This window comes from Phacochoerus africanus, chromosome 3, assembly GCF_016906955.1.
Source record: "Phacochoerus africanus isolate WHEZ1 chromosome 3, ROS_Pafr_v1, whole genome shotgun sequence".
In the NCBI taxonomy this organism is placed as follows: domain Eukaryota; kingdom Metazoa; phylum Chordata; class Mammalia; order Artiodactyla; family Suidae; genus Phacochoerus; species Phacochoerus africanus.
In genome coordinates this window covers 120,145,323-120,163,085 of record NC_062546.1, presented here as the reverse complement: position 1 = coordinate 120,163,085, position 17,763 = coordinate 120,145,323, and the positions used below count along the sequence as shown (strand labels likewise).

Here is a 17,763-nt window from a genome sequence, read left to right as displayed (position 1 = left end):
AACTGGGTGGCCTGTGACTTCTTGCCACAGTTGTCCAACTTTTCCCACCTTTGCCATCTCACCTGTCATGGACTCTAAATTAGACCTTCGGGGCCCATGAAGATTGACTTTATCAATCTCAGTCCATTAACACTAACGGCTCTTCCAAAGATGTTACTCCCTGTGAGTCAGCTAGCACCTGAACACATTTGGAGGCTCCTTGATCAAAGGATCTGGTGTCTAGAAAAGTACTGTCCACCAGTTTTTGGTTATAGTTAGTGGATAGGATCCAGATTTCTGTAGCTGACATTTAGAGCTCCCCATGACCAGGCTCTTCCTTTTATTTCCAAACTTGGTGTCTCCTCTCTGCCCCTGTGCACTGTCTCTCGTTACCCTCCATCCCCACTTCTAAGCATCTAGTTGTAGGTTGATGGTGTCCCGTTCCTTTTTTTTTTTTTTTTTTTTGCTTTTGGGGCTGGCCTGGTGCATTTGGAGTTCCCAGGCCAGCAGTCAAATCCAAGTTGCAGCTTCCATCTATACCAGCAGCTGCAGCAACGCCAGATCCTCTAACCCATAGTGCCGGGCTAGGGTTTGAGCCTGCGCCCTGGCATTGCAGAGACACTGCCGATCTGATCCCGTTGCCCCATGTCGGGGACAGTCTTCTCCTTTAAAAATAACTTTATGGAGGTATAATTCACAAAACTTAAAATTCACTCTTCTAAAGTAGACAGTTCAGTCATTTTCTGGTTTATTCGGAGTTGTGTAACCATCACAAATTAATTTTAGAACATTTTTGCCACCTTCCCCTCCCTCCCAAAATAAAACCTGTCCGTACTCATCAGCCCCTCCTCTGAGCCCTTGGCAACTGCTCATCTACTTTTAGTCTTCATGGGTTTGCCTATTATGGACATTACGCACAAATGGGAATAATACAAAACGTGGCCTTTTGTGCCTGGTTTATTTCACGTAGCATACTGTTTTCAAGGTTCATCCATGTTGTTGCATGAATTGGTACTTTTTTTTTTTATGGCTGAATAATATTCCCATGGTGTGCTTATACCGCATTGAGTTGATCCATTTGATCCTTTGATGAACATTTGAGTTGTTGCCACATTTTGGGCACCCTCTTCTTGCAAAGACGATTCTGCCTCCAGGCCCCTGACTTTCTTCTGCCCAGTGCTTATTGCTTCGTCCTTGCCATGCATTTATGTTTTTCCCCCAAGCTTACTCTGTGAGTAAGAAGTCCCTCCATAGGGCTATCATGTCAGTCTCTGACTTAGCACACTGGATATACTGCCTAGTATTTTTACTTAGGTCTTTTCATGAATCTCTACTTATGTTTGTTTGACCTTTGAGCTTATTTGCTTGTTAGTTTTTGTTTTTTTGAGTTTTGTTTTGTTTTGTTTTGGTTGCACCCTCAGTATGTGGAGAGGTTCCTGAGACACGGGCGAACCTTCACCGCACCCAGTGACAGTGGTGACTCCTTAACTTACTGAGATGCTTTCTCTTTCTTTTTTCTTTCTTTTTTTTTTTTTGGCCTGTTTGTAAGTTTTAAATACAATTAAGTCAAAAAAATACTTAATCCACCAACAAGGCTAAGAGCCTTGCCTTTGAGGGAACTTTAGATTCTAGCAGAGCTTCTATTCTAGGTAATATACACACACACATTCACACACACCTCTTATGTTTCCATGTGGTCACAAGATAAGATACAGGGTAGATTCTCAATCAGTGTGATTTGATAACTATTACCTTGAAATTACCAAAAAGTTGGGAGTTCCCATTGTGGCTCAGTGGTAAACAAACTCAACTAGGATCCATGAGGATGTGGGTTCGATCCCTGGCCCTGCTCAGTGGGTTGGGGATCTGGTGTTGGCATCAGCTGTGGTTGTAGGTCATGCATGTGGCTCGGATCCCTGTTGCTGTGGCTGTGGTGTAGGCTGGCAGCTGTAACTGATTCAGCTTCTAGCCTGAGAACTTCTGTATGCCCCAGGTGTGGCCCTAAAAAGAAAATGGAAAAATTGAATGAGTCCACTAATCCTCTTGCAGGCTGTAGGTTGCTGTCTTGTTTCTTACTGGCAACTGTAATCATAGTTGCCAAGTTTATTCATGAAGGCAAAGGGATGGGTGTGAAGTGTCCCCTAGGAGATGGGGAAAGCAAGTCCCCTACATGCTGTGTCTTCCCTGCAGACCCTAACCTTCATCTTGCCCCTTTCCTAGGCTTTTCAGGTTGGGGTCTTCTTTATTCCAAAGACTGGAATCTTGGAGACCCGGAGGGAGAAAGAGGGGAGGGCAGAATCCGTCCTGTCCCTCCAACTGCTGTCGGAGATGAGAAATTGTCCTCCTTCCTGTTCCTTAGTAGGAAAATGGTTACACAGTTCCTGACAAAACCAAGGCCTGTCAGGTCCTGAACCAGGCTCTCAGGAAGAGCTGCCAGTTCCTTGCCCACTTGGCCATAAGTATCTGCACCATCAGGGGGCTTCCTCCTCCAGTCTTGGCAGTGGCAGTAGTGTGCATGGCTCCCCTAGTACCCTGTGAGGAGGATGAATGAGTTAATATTTGTAGCGGCCTCTGGAAATGTTAAGTGCTTGGTGTTCTTATCTCCTCTGTGAACATAATTGCCTTATAAGGCTGTCCACCAGGGCTGAGGGACTTGGGGCCAGCCTGTGAGGCTAGTTGACTGTGACAGTTCATGACAGTGTTCCCAGAACAGGCTCCGGTGTCTTATTTTAATACTGGTGATACCACTTTTTTTTTTTTTTGCTAATTGTTAGTGTCTGTCTTACAAGTACTTACCTTCAGCTTTGTTGCATCTATTTTTAGCACCCAACCTCTTGTGAGTCTTTTCCTCTGAAAACCAAGCATAGTAAAGTCTGTTTGAACAAAGTGATCCAAAGTGTTAGATTTTTCTTTTTTTTTTTGAAAGGTAGACTACTCATCCCAAGAATTATTTTGAAGTAAATTCATTCTTTTTTTTTCTAAAAAAATACTGTATTTTAAGAGGAAATGGCAGATACAATATTCCAGTAGCAAACCTTATTTTAAATCAATGAATGAAAATGCATACTATTCAGACTAGATTACTCCAAACGTTTGTTCATTTTTCTTTCATGGAACAGAGACTGCTTTTCAAACAGTGGTATGTAAACATGGAAATTTACATGTTCAAAAGCCAGTTTTAAAGATTTCCCCCTAACTCTGGCTGTCCATGTTATGACATAAACATTTATGCTGTCATAGGGTTTTTTTTTTTTTTTTTTTTTTTTGAGCTGGATGGGACCCAGGAAGTTCTTTTATTTAACACCCTCCCTTGAGCAGTGAGTCAGCTGAAGCCCAGGGTTGGGTCTGGAACCCATTTCCTTTTTAAAGTTGACTGTGTTGTTCTCATTGACCTCTGTCTCTCTCTGGAAGTAGAACTGTCATCTCTTTCTGGATCTTTTTTTTTTTGCGGGGGGGGGGGGGGGGCGCTGTGCCTGTGGCTTGTGGAAGTTCCAGGGCCAGGAATGCAACCCACGCTGCAGCTGTGACCTGAGCCATAGCAGTGACAACGCTGGATCCTTAACACGCCGCCCCACCAGGGAACTCCTGTTTTGACTTTAATTTATAAAGAGGATGATAGATATTTTTACAGGTAAATGGTGTAAAATATGCCAAAACATTGTTTTGGGGTTGAGAGAAGGGAAAAAGTTTAGAGTATTATTTCTTATATCCTTGTTGACCTCTGAAAGTATCTTGATTATCTCTCCCTTTTTAGTGTTATCAGAACAACAGGCATTGATTCAATGGCTGGCTCTGTGGGTTACCATCATTTTCATTAATGATATCTTATGCTTGCCAGGGCAGTACCTTGTGAGTAAGTATAAATCCTATTTAGAGGCAGTGAACAATTATTTTCGGTGAGTCTTGGACCTCCTGTATCTGTGAATGTTTATAGGCAGTGTTGTTTATAGGAAATGGTGCAGAGTTGGGGAACTTTGGCCTTAGTACTGGTGGGAAGTGGGACACAGTAGGCTGGGTCTGTTGCTGGTTAGCTCATTTGATTAGAACAGTATGCCAATGACCCCAGGGTCACTGGACCATCTGTGTGTAGGCCAGCCAGCTCTTCTCTGCTGGGATTCCAGCCCTTGGCCAGGAGGCTGGGCCATGTGTGTCACTGGTCACGAAGCTGGAGCAGATAGATCACCAGACCCAGAGAACGAATTCAAAACACATGCCCTGTGGGTTGAAGACTATTTGTGGCTTTTTAATTTATGGGTCTATCATAATGTTGAGAAATTTTACACAGTTCAAAGAATTTCTGATGAATATATCTGTGTACATATCTATCAAGGATCCTAGGAAAATACAGAAAAGTTAAGGAAGGAAACAAAAAAACACTTATCCCATTACCGATAGATTTTACATTTTGGATTTTTTTCCCACTCTTGACTTTTTTGGCTTCCATGACACCATGGGTGCCCCCCACTACAAACACACGTTTTCCTTTTCATCTTTTTTCCTTGGTTTGGTTGTTTTTTGTTTTTGTCTTTTTCGGGCCTCACCAGCGGCATATGGAAATTCCCAGGCTAGGGATCCAATCGGAGCTGTAGCCACTGGCCTACACCAGAGCCACAGCAACACCCGATCCAAGCCGAGTCTGCAACCTACACCACAGCTCATGGCAATGCCGGGTCCTTAACCCACTGAATGAGGCCAGGGATCGAACCCACAACCTCATGGTTCCTAGTCGGATTCATTTCTGCTGCGCTACAACGGGAACTCCTCGTTCTCAAGTGATAGTATTTTTCTGGCCTGGGTCTTCGTTTCTCATTATCCTGCTCACCTGTGCACGATGCCCTTTGTCCCAGACTTCTGCCCTGAGCTCCAAATATGCAAGTGTCCACACCATCTCTAGTTGAATGCCTCCCATATATACCTTAAACAGTAAGTCCAGTAATTGATTTCATTATCTTCACCCCCACACTTGCCCCCTGTATTCCACATCAGAGTCACCTTTTACCCAGGTGCCTAACTCCTCTCTAACTAGTCTTTCACCAGACCCAACAGTTCATCCTTCCATGTGTCTCTCAGATCTGTCGACTTCTCTCCATCTTCCTTGTACCACTGTAGCAAGGCCACCATTACAATTTTCTGCCCTGTCATACCAGCTTTGAAACACCTTTCTGTCCCTAGCATGGCCTGCCCAAGTCTTTGATCTTCAGGATAGCCAGGGTTACCTTTTAAGAAGTTAAGATGCCCTGTCATTCTCTCCCTTAAAACCTTTAACTGCATCCCCTTACCAGGTAGCCTTATCTGTGACACTTTTCTTCTGCAGATTCTGCTTTTTTCTTAGCAAGCTTCATTCATTCTCAGTAATGCACTGTCATGTTCATTCATTCAGTAAGCATTTTTATTGAGTATCTACCATGGCAGATGCTAGGGTTCTGACAGCATGCTCCAAGGAGAATGGGGAAGGGGTCAGGACACACCTGTCAGTGGGCTTGCCTGGAAGGCTGTAATGGCTCTGTTGTTGGGGAAAACTTGGGCCAAGACCATGTGGTTAATGGTTTGGTGTGTTAGATGGCAGTGCCTGGCATGTGGAAGTCACACAGTAAAAATTTCAGCTTGCATTTCTGCAGGGCTTGGAAGGATAACTCCTTGGAAGGATTATGTGGGAAGCATGTTGTGCACAGGGCAGGACATCTGATTTCTTCATCTAAAATTAAGTATGTCTGAGGTTTGTCAGTTTGGTTTTGTATTAGCTTTATGCTTAAAATTACTGCAGTAGGGCTAAATTTTAATGTAATATGATAAATCCCTTTTGTAACATTCCAAGTCATGTTACATGCAGTGCGGGGTTTTCAGAGTTGGGAAATCCCTGGGAGCCAGGACAGAGTGTTGATTCTGGATATCCTAGAGACTTAGGGGGTAGGAGAGTTGCATATATAGTAGCCATGTCCTGTGCTTCATTTGGGGTTTGTTTTGCATCATCCTGGCCAGATAAACTAAACAAAACGATAAAGAGCAGAAAAGGCCCTCCATTAGAGAAGTCAATGTTTGTGTAAATGTTAATCCCTAGGAAATTGAACTTTCTTTGCTCCTCAGTCTTACAGATCCACTCTTTGACCCTCACTCTGCTGCCTTGATGTTTTTCATAGATTGTTTCTCTTTTCTTGGGGGAAGCTTGTTCTTCAAAGAGACAGATACATCTTTTGGCCTAATCTGAGAATACAATAAAATCTTCTGGTGGGGTTTGTGATCTCTAAAAATTTGTTAAGAATGTTCAAATAGTTTACTTTCATATAGAAACAGAACAGAATCGATCACATTGACTGGATCTTTAAGCTTTTACAGAATGTTTGAAATTGTTGGCTGTTTTCTGTTTTCTTTCTCAGTGTCTGAACCTCCCTGGGAATCTTCGCTACCCGTACCAGATAACTGAGGTTATCAGGGGCTGAAATCAACATGGAGGCTCCTCAGAAAACCTGTTTTTCATAAACTTTGAGAGGGTTGCAAAGGACCATAAATACCATGGCTCCATGTTTTTCCATTGTTTAAAAAAAAGGACTTTTTTTTTTTTTTTTAAGTGTAAAAATACGGAAGTACATGGAGTAAAAAATTCGATTTGCCCCTCACTCTCCCATCTCGTCCTGTTACAAACGTGTAATCACAGTTAATGGTATAATATGCATCGTTCTATGCACTTGGATGCAGATAAAAAGGTTTGCTTATATGTAGTACATATGATTTGCCCCCTCTTTATTATAACGACAATAAATCTTAGATTTTGTGTATCAGGGTGTATAACCGTAGCTTATTCTTATTATTAAAAGTTATATGGTATTTGTTGTATGGATGTACACTAATATATTTTACCACTTCCTGCTGACTGACGTTTGCATTATCTTCAATATTTTTGCTGTTACTAGTGCTATTGCAGGAAGCTTCTTTACATACACATCTTCAAACATAGATGTGCTGGTATTTCTAACAGAGTAATATAGCTATCTTTCATGCATTTAACTTATTAGAACTCAACCATAATATCCTCTTAGGTAATTGAAAATGTAAAATTTTACATTTTCTTTTTTTTTTTTAATTTTTATTTATTTATTTTTGCTTTTTAGGGCTGCACCCGTGGTATATGGAGGTTCCCAGGCTAGAGGTCGGATTGGAGCTATAGCTGCCAGCCTACATCACAGCCACAGCAGCGCAGGACCTGAGCTGCGTCTGGGACCTATGCCACAGTTCATGGCAACGCTGGATCTTCAACCCACTGAGCGAGGCCAGGGATTGAACCCACATCTTCATGGTTACTAGTTGGATTCATTTCCGCTGCACTGCAGTAGAACTCCTTTTCATTTTCTGTGTTCTTTATGATACATGTACCTCAGTGAATGAATTTATATTTATGTATATTATGTGCATGTTTGCATAAGTGAACTACATACACTTAGACAACTTAAGGGATATTTAGGGATTTTTAGTACCATGTGATATTTTAAAATCCAGTCTTTAACTCAAACTTGAGTATAATGTAAAGATTCCTAGAAATGGAATTTCTGGATGAAAGGGCTAGTGCATTTAATTTTTTGGTGGATAAGCTGCATTGCCCTCTAAAAAGATTTATTGTACAGTCCTGTCTGGAGTGTTCATTTTTCCACATCCTTTCTATCATCAGATACTATCTTTCTTTGGAGTCATTGGCTGGGAAGCAGGCATTTCTTTAATTTGTATTTTTATTAATGAAGCTGAACATTTTTATTTTTATTTTTATTTTTTGTCTTTTTCTAGGGCTGCACCCACGGCATATGGAGGTTCCCAGGCTAGGGGTCTAATCAGAGCTGTAGCCGCTGGCCTACACCACAGCCACATCAACACAGGATCCAAGCCGTGTCTGTGATCTACACCACAGCTCACAGCAACACTGGATCCTTAACCCACTGAGCTAGGCCAGGGATCAAACTCGCAACATTATGGTTCCTAGTCGGATTCGTTAACCACTGAGCCATGATGGGAACTCCTGAAGCTGAATATTTCTATATGATCACTACTTTTTAGCTTTTAAACAACTTGGTTAGTAATCCTCTCTTATTCATGGTTTTGCTTTCTGTGGTTTCATTTGCCCAGGGTCAACTATGGACCAAACATCTTAAATGGAAAGTCCCAGAAACAAACAACTCATATGTTTTAAATGCTTGCTGTTGTGAGTAGCATGATGAAATCTTGTGCCATGTCCTGCCCAGAATGTGAATCATCCCTTTGTCCAGTATATTGTGTTGTATATGCTACTCACCAGTTAGGATAGGAGGAAACATGGTGTATATATGGTTCAGTACTATCTGTGCCATCCAGGTCCACTGGCGGCCTTAGAGGGTGTCCCCTACAGATAAGGGAGTACTACTATATTTATATTCCTTATTTTTCTATTAAATTATTGATTTCTAGCCACTCTTTATATATTGTAAGTATTGTTTCATGTACGTATTTCCTAATGTCTTTTGGAAATATTTCCCGTAGTTTCTGTTTTTGTTTTTGTTTTTTGCTATTTCTTGGGCCACTCCCTCGGCATATGGAGGTTCCCAGGCTAGGGGTCCAATCAGAGCTGTAGCCACCGGCCTACGCCAGAGCCACAGCAACTCGGGATCCGAGCCGCGTCTGCAACCTACACCACAGCTCATGGCAACGCCGGATCCTTAACCCACTGAGCAAGGCCAGGGACCAAACTCGCAACCTCATGGTTCCTAGTCGGATTCGTTAACCACTGCGCCACGACGGGAACTCCCCTTTCTGTGGTTTTTTTACTTGTCTTTTAAGTATAGGCCTGAGGTGTCATTATTTGATGTCAGTGTGACTCTCTGCCTAGAAAATTCAAAATGATCAATTGAAAAATAAAAAACAAAACCTAGAATAACAAACTTCAGTAAGGTAGCCAGACAAGATTAACACAAAATCATGGAGTTCTCATCATGGCTCAGTGGTTAATGAACCTGACTAGTATCCATGAGGACTTGGGTTTGATCCCTGGCCTCTCTCAGTGGGTTAAGGATCTGGCATTGCTGCGAGCTATGGTGTAGGTTCCAGATATGGCTCAGATCCTGCATTGCTGTGCCTTTGGCATAGGAGGGCAGCTATGGCACCAATTCAACCCCTAGCCTGGGAACCTGTATTTGCCTCGAGAGCGGCCCCAAGACCCCCCCCCCCCAAAAAAAAAAACACCAAAAACACACAAAGTCACAAATCACAAGGCTTTTTTAAAAAACAACCATCATAGGAAAGCAGTATTAATCAACTAGAAATCATAATGAAAGGATACATTCTTGGTAGGAGTAAAAACGAATTTGAAAGAACTACCTGAAGGAAACTGTATTCTTAAGGAAAAAATAAATAAATGAAGATTTTTTTTTTGTGGATGTGGCTGAATAGTGTGGAGGTGAAGAGTGATTGGTGGTAGAAGGTGAGAGTCTAGGAAATATCTAGGTAGAAATGAATGGTTTAGAAACTTGGAGTCAGTTGACAGACTAGTTAGTATTTTATTGACATTGTGAGTTAAAAGTTTAAAATACTGAATTGTGGGAGTTCTGTTGTGGCTCAGTGGAACAAACCCGACTAGTATCCATGAGGATGCGGGTTCGATCCCTGGCCTTGCTCAGTAGGTTAAGGACCTGGTGTTGCTGTCAGCTGTGGTGTAGGTTGCGGACGTGGACTGGATCCCATGTTTCTGTGGCTGTGGCGTAGGCCAATGGCTACAGCTCCAATTCAACCCCTAACCTGGGAACCTCCATATGCCTCGGGTGTGGCCCTAAAAAGACCAAAGAAAACCAAAAAAACCCCCCAAAAGACAAAAACAGAATTGTCAGAGTTCCCTAGTGGCCTAGTGGTTAAGGATTTGGCTTTGTCACTGCTGTGGCACGGGTTCAAGCTTGAGCCTGAGGAACTTCTGCGTGCTACAGGCACAAACCAAAAAAAAAAAAAAAAAAAAACCACACCTGATATAAGTCTTGATTATAGCCAGTTTTAATTTGTTTTCCTTCTATGTGCTGTGTTGTAAAGATGAGCAAAAGGTGTACCCATGGGAAGGGGGCATTTAGAATTTGTAATTGCTTATGTGAAAATTTGGCACAGTTTGTTTTTTTTTTTCTTTTGTGGCTGGTCAGCTGCAGAACCTTCTGTTGAAGTAACTGATAGCATCTAGGGTGGAGCTAAGGGCAGGAACATGTTTTAATCGCATACTCACCAACTTCCTGGCACTAAGAAAATTATCACCAGGCAGCAGCTACCAAGCTAATTTAACTTCAGTTCTAGACAGACACATCTGCAGCAATCATTTTTGAAGTAAAATTTCTTCAAGCAAATATAGGCATTCCTTGGCTTCCTCTTTCTGGTGATGTTTCCATGCATCCTCTGTGGTGTTTTTGTCATTTGTATGCGCCTATGTGTCTTTACCATTAAAAAGTGCTTCAAGTACAAATGTCATGTGCAAATGCTATATTTAGTATTCAGCATCACAGAGGTGATTTTTTTTTTTTTTTGAATTTTTAGGGCCACACCGTGGAAAATGGAGGTTCCCAGGACAGGGGTTGAATTGGAGCTGCAGCCGCCAGCCCACACCAGAGCCAAAGCAACGTCAGATCCAAGCCACGTCTGCTACCTATACCATAGCTCACGGCAATGCTGGATCCCCAACCCACTAAGCAAGGCCAGGGATCGAACTCACAACCTCATGGTTCCCTAGTCGGATTCGTTTCCCTGCGCCACAACAGGAACTCCAGAGAGATGATTTTTAAAGAAATTTTCGGAGTTCCCATCATGGTGCAGTGGTTAACGAATCTGTCTAGGAACCATGAGGTGGCGGGTTCGATCCCTGGCCTTGCTCAGTGGGTTAGGGATCTGGCATTGCCATGAGCTGTGGTGTAGGTTGCAGATGGCAGTTCGGATCCCACATTGCTGTGCCTCTGGGGTAGGCCAGCAGCAACAGCTCCAATTAGACCCTTAGCCTGGGAACCTCCATATGCCGCAGGAATGGCCCTAGAAAAGGCAAAAAGACAAAAAAAAAAGACGAAAAAAGAAAGAAATTTTCTACTTACCTACTATGTGCTAAGTGTTGCAGTGCCCTTAGGCGACTCTTGGGCTAGGTGGAAAGTATTAAAGTATTAAGGTTAGAGAAGGTTAATTGCTGTAGCAGGTAGTAATCACCACCTAGGATGCTGAGGAAGACTCTTAGAAGCACTAGCCTTTGGGCTGGGATGTGTAGGATTATCTACTGTTTTATACACAAACCTGGGCTTTGTTTAGGCATGAGAGAGTCCCATAGTACTTCCTTTTGTAGGAACTTAATGTACAAGAGAAACCCAACTATAGGTTTCTGCACAAATTTAGACATCTGAGGGTAGATTTTGGAAATCCTTCCCTTAGGGTTCATTGCCATAATTTTTTCATAGGTAAGCTAACACACAAGAAGTTGCAGAAGAAATGTATTTTAAAAATGCACCTTCTTGGGAGTTCCCATCATGGTCCAGCAGTAAGAAACCCTACTTGTATCCTTGAGGATTTGGGTTCGATCCCTGGCCTCATTCAGTGGGTTAAGGATCCTGTGGCGTGGGTCGCAGACACTGCTTGGATCTAGCGTTGCTGTGGCTGTGGCCTAGGTCAGCAGCTGTAGCTCCAATTTGACCCCTAGCCTGGGAACTGCCATATGCCTCAGGTGTGGCTCTAAGAAGACAAAAAAATAAAAATGTACCTTCTTAATGGAAAGATCATATTCTTTATGCATGGTCTTGAATGGATGTGTTTATTGAAATAGGTCGTTTCCATTTAATATCTGTCTACTCTCTATGCTAGTGAAACTCATTAACAGGAAATCCTATTGACTGCATTCAGTCCCTTTCTAATTTAGCTTATTTTGAAGAGGTCGTGTATCCTTTGATTTTGACCATGCGGAGTAGGATTGAGGACCAGGACCTGGCCCAAAGGCCTTGGAGCAGTTGAAATGTCTAATACAAAGTCCATGCCCTGGACATTCATTGCTGTGTTAATCACTGCAGTTCAAGCTCACTTCCAGCCTCTTTGCTCTTGAACTGGATCACCAGGGGTGTTGCTATCTGGTGTCCCAGCAGAGCCTTCCAACTTGCTGTGCCCCGGTGTCATGCCAGGGCTTTTTTAAAAAATTCTTCGACTAGAGATCCAGACACTCCAACATCTGTACCGTTTGTCCCTTATCTCTCCGTTCTGTGTTTCCGTCACCTTGAGGGTATTTATAGGTCACCAGTTCTGCTTTCGTTTGAAGACCTATGTGGCAGGACTTGGCACCTCTTTCCTCTGTGTGTGCCTCTTGGGTCTGGTTGCCTAGCTACTACTGAGAGGACAGGAGCAAGGACAGGTCTGGAGGGGGAAGGGAGCGTTCTGGGTTAGACTCAGGGTGTCCAGTGTGGGTGTGGCTCTGAGAGGCCCAGGGAAAGCCTATTGTTGGAGAAAGCCACTTCCCTTCCATTTCTTCTTGACTCATTTCTTCTCTTTCTTCATTGCTGCTTCTATTTCAGGCCCTCTCATGCTCAGTAGGACCAAAAGAATCTGCAGAGTCCATTGGTGGAGGGGTGGGGAACTTCCTGGAAGAGTATTTCAGATTGTCTGAGACCGGTGTGTGGGTCAGTTGAAAGGTGTGATGGTGGGCAGTGTTAACTCTGGGTCTGTGTCAAGAAAACCTGGAGGAGCTTTTGGCTTCTTCCTAGTGCCCTAAGTTTGGGAGTCGGCCAGTGTAGGCTTTGAATCCTGGTCGCCTATCATGGCTTTGTCATGTATTAGCTGTGTTACCTCGGACAAATGACTTGATTTCTCTGAGGCTGCGTCTTCCTGCGTAAATGGGGAATAACAAACTCTACCACATAGGGCTGCATACTAACTGTAGCAGTAGTTATACAGAGAGCGCCTCATTAAGATTTAAATGTGTGCTGGACAAGTACAAAACTGCTATTATTATTACTTTATATTTGTTTGGATGGGGGTTATCATTGAGAAGTGGAAGGTCATGGAGATATCGGCCAATAAGCCCAACTTTTGGGACAGAAAATTTAATTATAAATCAGTTACTTAAGGCGCACAGTTAATGGTGGATTTATAACTGGGTTCATAGTCTGTTTCACCTGATGGTCGGGTGACCGTTAACCTTTCTAAACCTTAGTTTCTTCATCTATTAAAAAAAAAAAGTTGATAATATCTGCTTCGTGGAACTCTAAGGTAATAGATGCAAACTAATGCCTTTGGAATGGATTAGCAATGAGATCCTGCTGTGTAGCACTGAGAACTATGTCTAGTCACTTATGATGGAGCATGATAATGTGAGAAAATAGAATGTATACATGTATGTATAACTGGGTCACCATACTGTACAGTAGAAAAGAAAATCGTATTGGGGAAATAACAATTATGTGGTAGAGTGGCACAGAGCTTGATCTAGAAAGGAACTTTATTTTTATTTTTAAAATGTTATGGCCACACCCACAACACATGGAAGTTCCAGGGCTAGGGACTGAATCTGAGCCACAGCTGCGGCAGTGCCGGATCCTTAAACCTGCTGCACCAGGCTGGGGATCAAACCCCTAACTCTGCAGTGGCCCGAGATGCTGCAGTCCTATGCTTAACCCACTGCACCACAGCTGAGACTCGGAAAGGTTCTTATTTTACTTCATAATAAACTTTTAAGATAAAAGAGCAGTAAATGCTACAGTACAATTATATCCTTGTGTTCACTGTCCCTGGAAACAAAGCGGTTTCCAAAATTTTTGACACTCCTGCATTATTTTGCCAGAGAAAACGTACATACACGCCAATAGCAGTGGCCCATTATTAAATAATATCACTACACCATTATTAGGGTAGGAATTTGTCTTCCTTCTAAATAAAGTTAAGGCTAGCTTCCTCGGTGTGTTACAGTGGATATGAGATGAGTCTATTAGGATTGTCTGCTTCTGTAAGGTAATTATGTAGTATAATTTATCATCAACATCTAGTGATTGACATGTGATAGTAGCTCAATAAATGTTTCCTTAACTTAGTTTGATCTTTCCGATTTTTAAATATTTTTCTTTTAAAAAATTCCTTGTTTCATTGAGGATTAGAGTATGTGCGCTTAGAGTAGTTATTTTGGTGTTTAATTTCACACTGAACATTAGGCAGATTAACCTGAATATTGGTATGTTACTGACCTTGCATCTTTCTCAGTTCTGTTGAAATAGCTAGTTTCCTAAATCAAGGAATTTTGATAAGGTTTAGTGTATTTGTCAAACGCTAGATTGCAGACACTGTTGTAAACTTCTTACAAACATTAACTTTATTGAGTTCTTAATAATTCTCTGAGGAGGTACGATTATGAGCCCCGTTTTATAGGTGAAGAAGCACAGAGAGGGCAGCTAGTTTGGCCAAGCTCACACAGCTCCAAGGTAAGGCTGGCATGTGGCCCAGTCAACTGTTGATTCCAACATTGGTGTTTTGTTTCATTTGGTCTTTTTTAGGGCTGCACTGGCAGCATATGGAGGTTCTCCCGCTTAGGGGTTGAATCGGAGCTACAGCTGCCAGCCTACACCACAGCTCACAGCAATGCCAGATCCTTAACCCACTGAGGGAGGCCAGGGATCAAACCTGCATCCTCATGGATACATCCTCTGAGCCACGATGGGAACTGCCCCCAGCACTGGTGGTTTTAACCACCACTCAGCTCCTTGCTGCCTACCATGCCAGGTGCCCAAAGGGCTCACCTCTTTGTGTCTTTCATGAGAAGTGGCTTCTGTTCACTTGACCTGTGCACTGCTTTAAAGATGGCAGCGTGAAGCTGAACAAAAATAGAATAAAGTGACAACCAAAGAACCATGTTGAAATGCTGGTGATGTAAGATGTGATGATGATGACAGATGCTGGGTCAATGTTCACGTTCCACCAGGGACCAAGTCGCCAATCTGTAAATAAGGGCTCTTGTGTTCAGACTCCTTGGTGATTATTATTCCTGAGGGGGCAGTCATCCTTTTAATCCTGTGGTAGAAAATTAAAAGTGAGTTTCACTGAGGTGCGGTTTATTTTTGAATTTTCTTTTAAATATTAGTTTAGAAAAGTTAATTAAGTACCTGGCCTGTGGATTCAGCTTCTTGGATTTCCTCACTGCTTTCACTGCTTCGAAGGCAGCTTTTCTTAGGAGAATTAGATTACAAATCGGAGAGTTTATACCTTATCAGTAAATCACGAACATTTGGGGTCCTGAATAGGTGGCAGGCTTGCATAATAGGACCTGAGTAGAGTTGGACAAACATAGCTATCTCAGATCTTAAAGGCCTTTTGAACAGAGCCTTAAGCTAAAGTGTTTGTCAGAGTTTCAAGTAAGGCCCAAGAGACAAGAGTACTTTCTCATTTTGCTTGCACTGATTTTTCTTCTTTTGAAACTTAACTGTGTCCAAGGGTTACCCCAGGTGTTAGAAGTTGCAGGGAGGTTTGGCCTGCTTGAAAGCAGTGACTGTTGTTTTGAGGGAGGGATGTCACCAATCCCTTTGAGAATCTTTTTTTTTTTTTTCTTCTTTTTACAGCCACATCCATGGTACATGGAAGCTCCTAGGTTAGGGGTTGAATTGGAGCTGCAGCTGCCTGCCTACACCACAGCCATGGCAACACCAGATCCAAGCCACATGTGCCACCTGTGCCACAGCTCATGGCAATGCCAGATCCTTAACCCACTGAGCAAGGCCAGGGATCAAACCCACATCCTTATGGATACTAGTCAGGGTTCTTAACATGCTGAGACACAGCTGGAACTCCCCCTTTCAGAATTCTTATGAAACCTGTGGGTACTCTCCCCAGAAGGCACACACACATACAGTTTTGTTCCTAACCCCTTAAGGGCTACCCAACTGGGCTTTAGGGGAATGGCAGGTCATCATGGGAGCCAGTAACTGCCCCTCATGTTCTGTGTGCCTTCTGCCTGCATGGTCTGGCTCTGAAATTCAGCTAGCTGGTTAGTTTATCACAGCTGTCTTCTTGCTTACACCCCAGAAACGGTTTGCATTTGAAGGTCTTCCTGACTCTGGGGATGTGAATATCTTATAAAAGAAAAAAAAGACATACCTTCCAACTCCACTAGATATTATCCCTATAAGAGAGAGCTGTCAAGGGGGCCTCCCACTTTCTGGCTACCATTAGCCAAGTAGGAACTGAGGCAGAAAGGGGTCCAGGAGCTGGCCTTGGGAACTGCCCATTCCCTTCTTGCCATGCTGGATTCCCCAAGCTCACTCACCTTCACGTACCTTGGCACATGTTGTTCTCCACCTGGAATGCCCTTCCATTCTTCTTGCACCCCAGGAATGTGTGCTCATCTTTCAGGACCCAGCTCAAATCCAAGCCTTGCTGAACTCCCCTGACAGCCTGCCTCTCTGCTGTGTTGCCACAGCCGTTTTTAAAGGTCTGGGTTACAGCACACCTATCATGTTGTAATTATTTTTTATGTGTTTGGCAGACTCCAAGGCATGTAAACCAAGCTCATCTTAATCATCTTTGATCACCCAGAACCATGTCAAGTGCTAGGTGTGTTTGCCATTCAGCATTTCAATAGGTAGGCTGTGGGGTTAGGATGCCAAGATTCAGGTTCAGCACTTGTGACCTTGTGAGGAGATGACTTTGTCTCTTTGTGTTTGTTTCCCTGTCTGTAAGGGGGTGCGGGGGCAGAGAGGGTTGGAGTCAATAATACATAGTGTGTCTGCCCTGCAGTAAAAATATTTAGCAAGTGCTAAACATGACATTTAATCATAACATAAAGTAGTAGCATTGAGTGAATGAAAATTTGTAAAAAATAATCCAGCCATAATTAGAGATAACATTATTTAAAGAAATTTAGTTGATTCTGCAGTCTCCAAGTTTAAATCCCAGCATAGAGCAAATAAATTAAAATGTGTAGGGCACCCCAAGAGTCTTGGTAGGACACTCTCCCTTCAGCGAACCATCCGTCTTTGTATTAATGTTAGCTGTCATCTGTGTGAAAGCTTTAAACCACTTAGAAGTTACGGTGGGAGTTCCCTTTGTGGCTCAGTGTTAATGAATCTGAGTAGAATCCATGAGGATGTGGATTTGATCCCTGGCCCTGCTCAGTGGGTTAAAGATCCTGCGGCGTTGCTGTGAGCTTTGGTGTAGGTCAAGATGCGGCTTGGATCCTGAGTTGCTGTGGCTTCTGCTCCGATGCAGCCCCTAGCCTGGGTACTTACATATGCTGCACCTGCGGCCTAAAAAACAAACAAAAAAAATTTTAAAGTAGGTACTGTGGGAATATGATGTTTTTTTGTTTGTTTGTTTGTTTTAGGCCATGCACACTATTTTAGTGTCTGGATTAAATATGCTCACAGCCTTGTGTTTTTCAAATCACTTTCAGAGCAGCCCCAGCAAACTTTGGGAATTGGAGGGGGGCGGGTCACCACCATGTGTAGCCCCACCAGTAACATTCAGCCCTGTGGGAATCTTTAAGAAACACTTCATCACAAAAGCATTTGCTTCTGCTTCTAAGAGAAGTCAAAGGTGGTGAGAAAAAAAAAATGTCATTGGAGTTTTTCCTCTTTGTGTTTTATTTGTAGGCAGGAAGGAGACATCCTGCTAAAGTCATAAATGTAACAATCCTGTTTTAGAACTAAAAGGAAAGTCACTAGTCCAGCCTTTTCTCCTTTGACAAATAAGGAAACCAAGGTCCAAAGAGGGGGCTTGATTTGCCATATAACATTGAGTCTGGAGATGGGTCTGTGCCACTGGTTGTCACGAGGCTTCACATGGATGGCCCTGCCACTGGCG

General features: G+C 42.9%; 1 protein-coding gene and 1 long non-coding RNA gene across 9 annotated transcripts in view; one reads left to right on the top strand and one right to left on the bottom strand.

Moving 5' to 3' along the window:
- The window catches only part of RBPMS (RNA binding protein, mRNA processing factor), a 185,795-nt gene that overhangs the window by 19,306 nt on the left and 148,726 nt on the right, over positions 1-17,763 (top strand). The window lies entirely within an intron of this gene.
- LOC125123174 (uncharacterized) lies at positions 14,588-16,438 on the bottom strand. Of its 4 annotated transcripts, none has more exons than XR_007133995.1 (3): positions 16,229-16,438; positions 15,072-15,232; positions 14,588-14,979 (listed from the first exon to the last, which is right to left on the bottom strand). It is a non-coding gene; the product is annotated as an uncharacterized LOC125123174 (long non-coding RNA). The 4 variants fall into 4 exon arrangements; XR_007133997.1 differs by having other exon boundaries at positions 16,239-16,437; XR_007133996.1 differs by having other exon boundaries at positions 15,072-15,134; positions 16,229-16,421.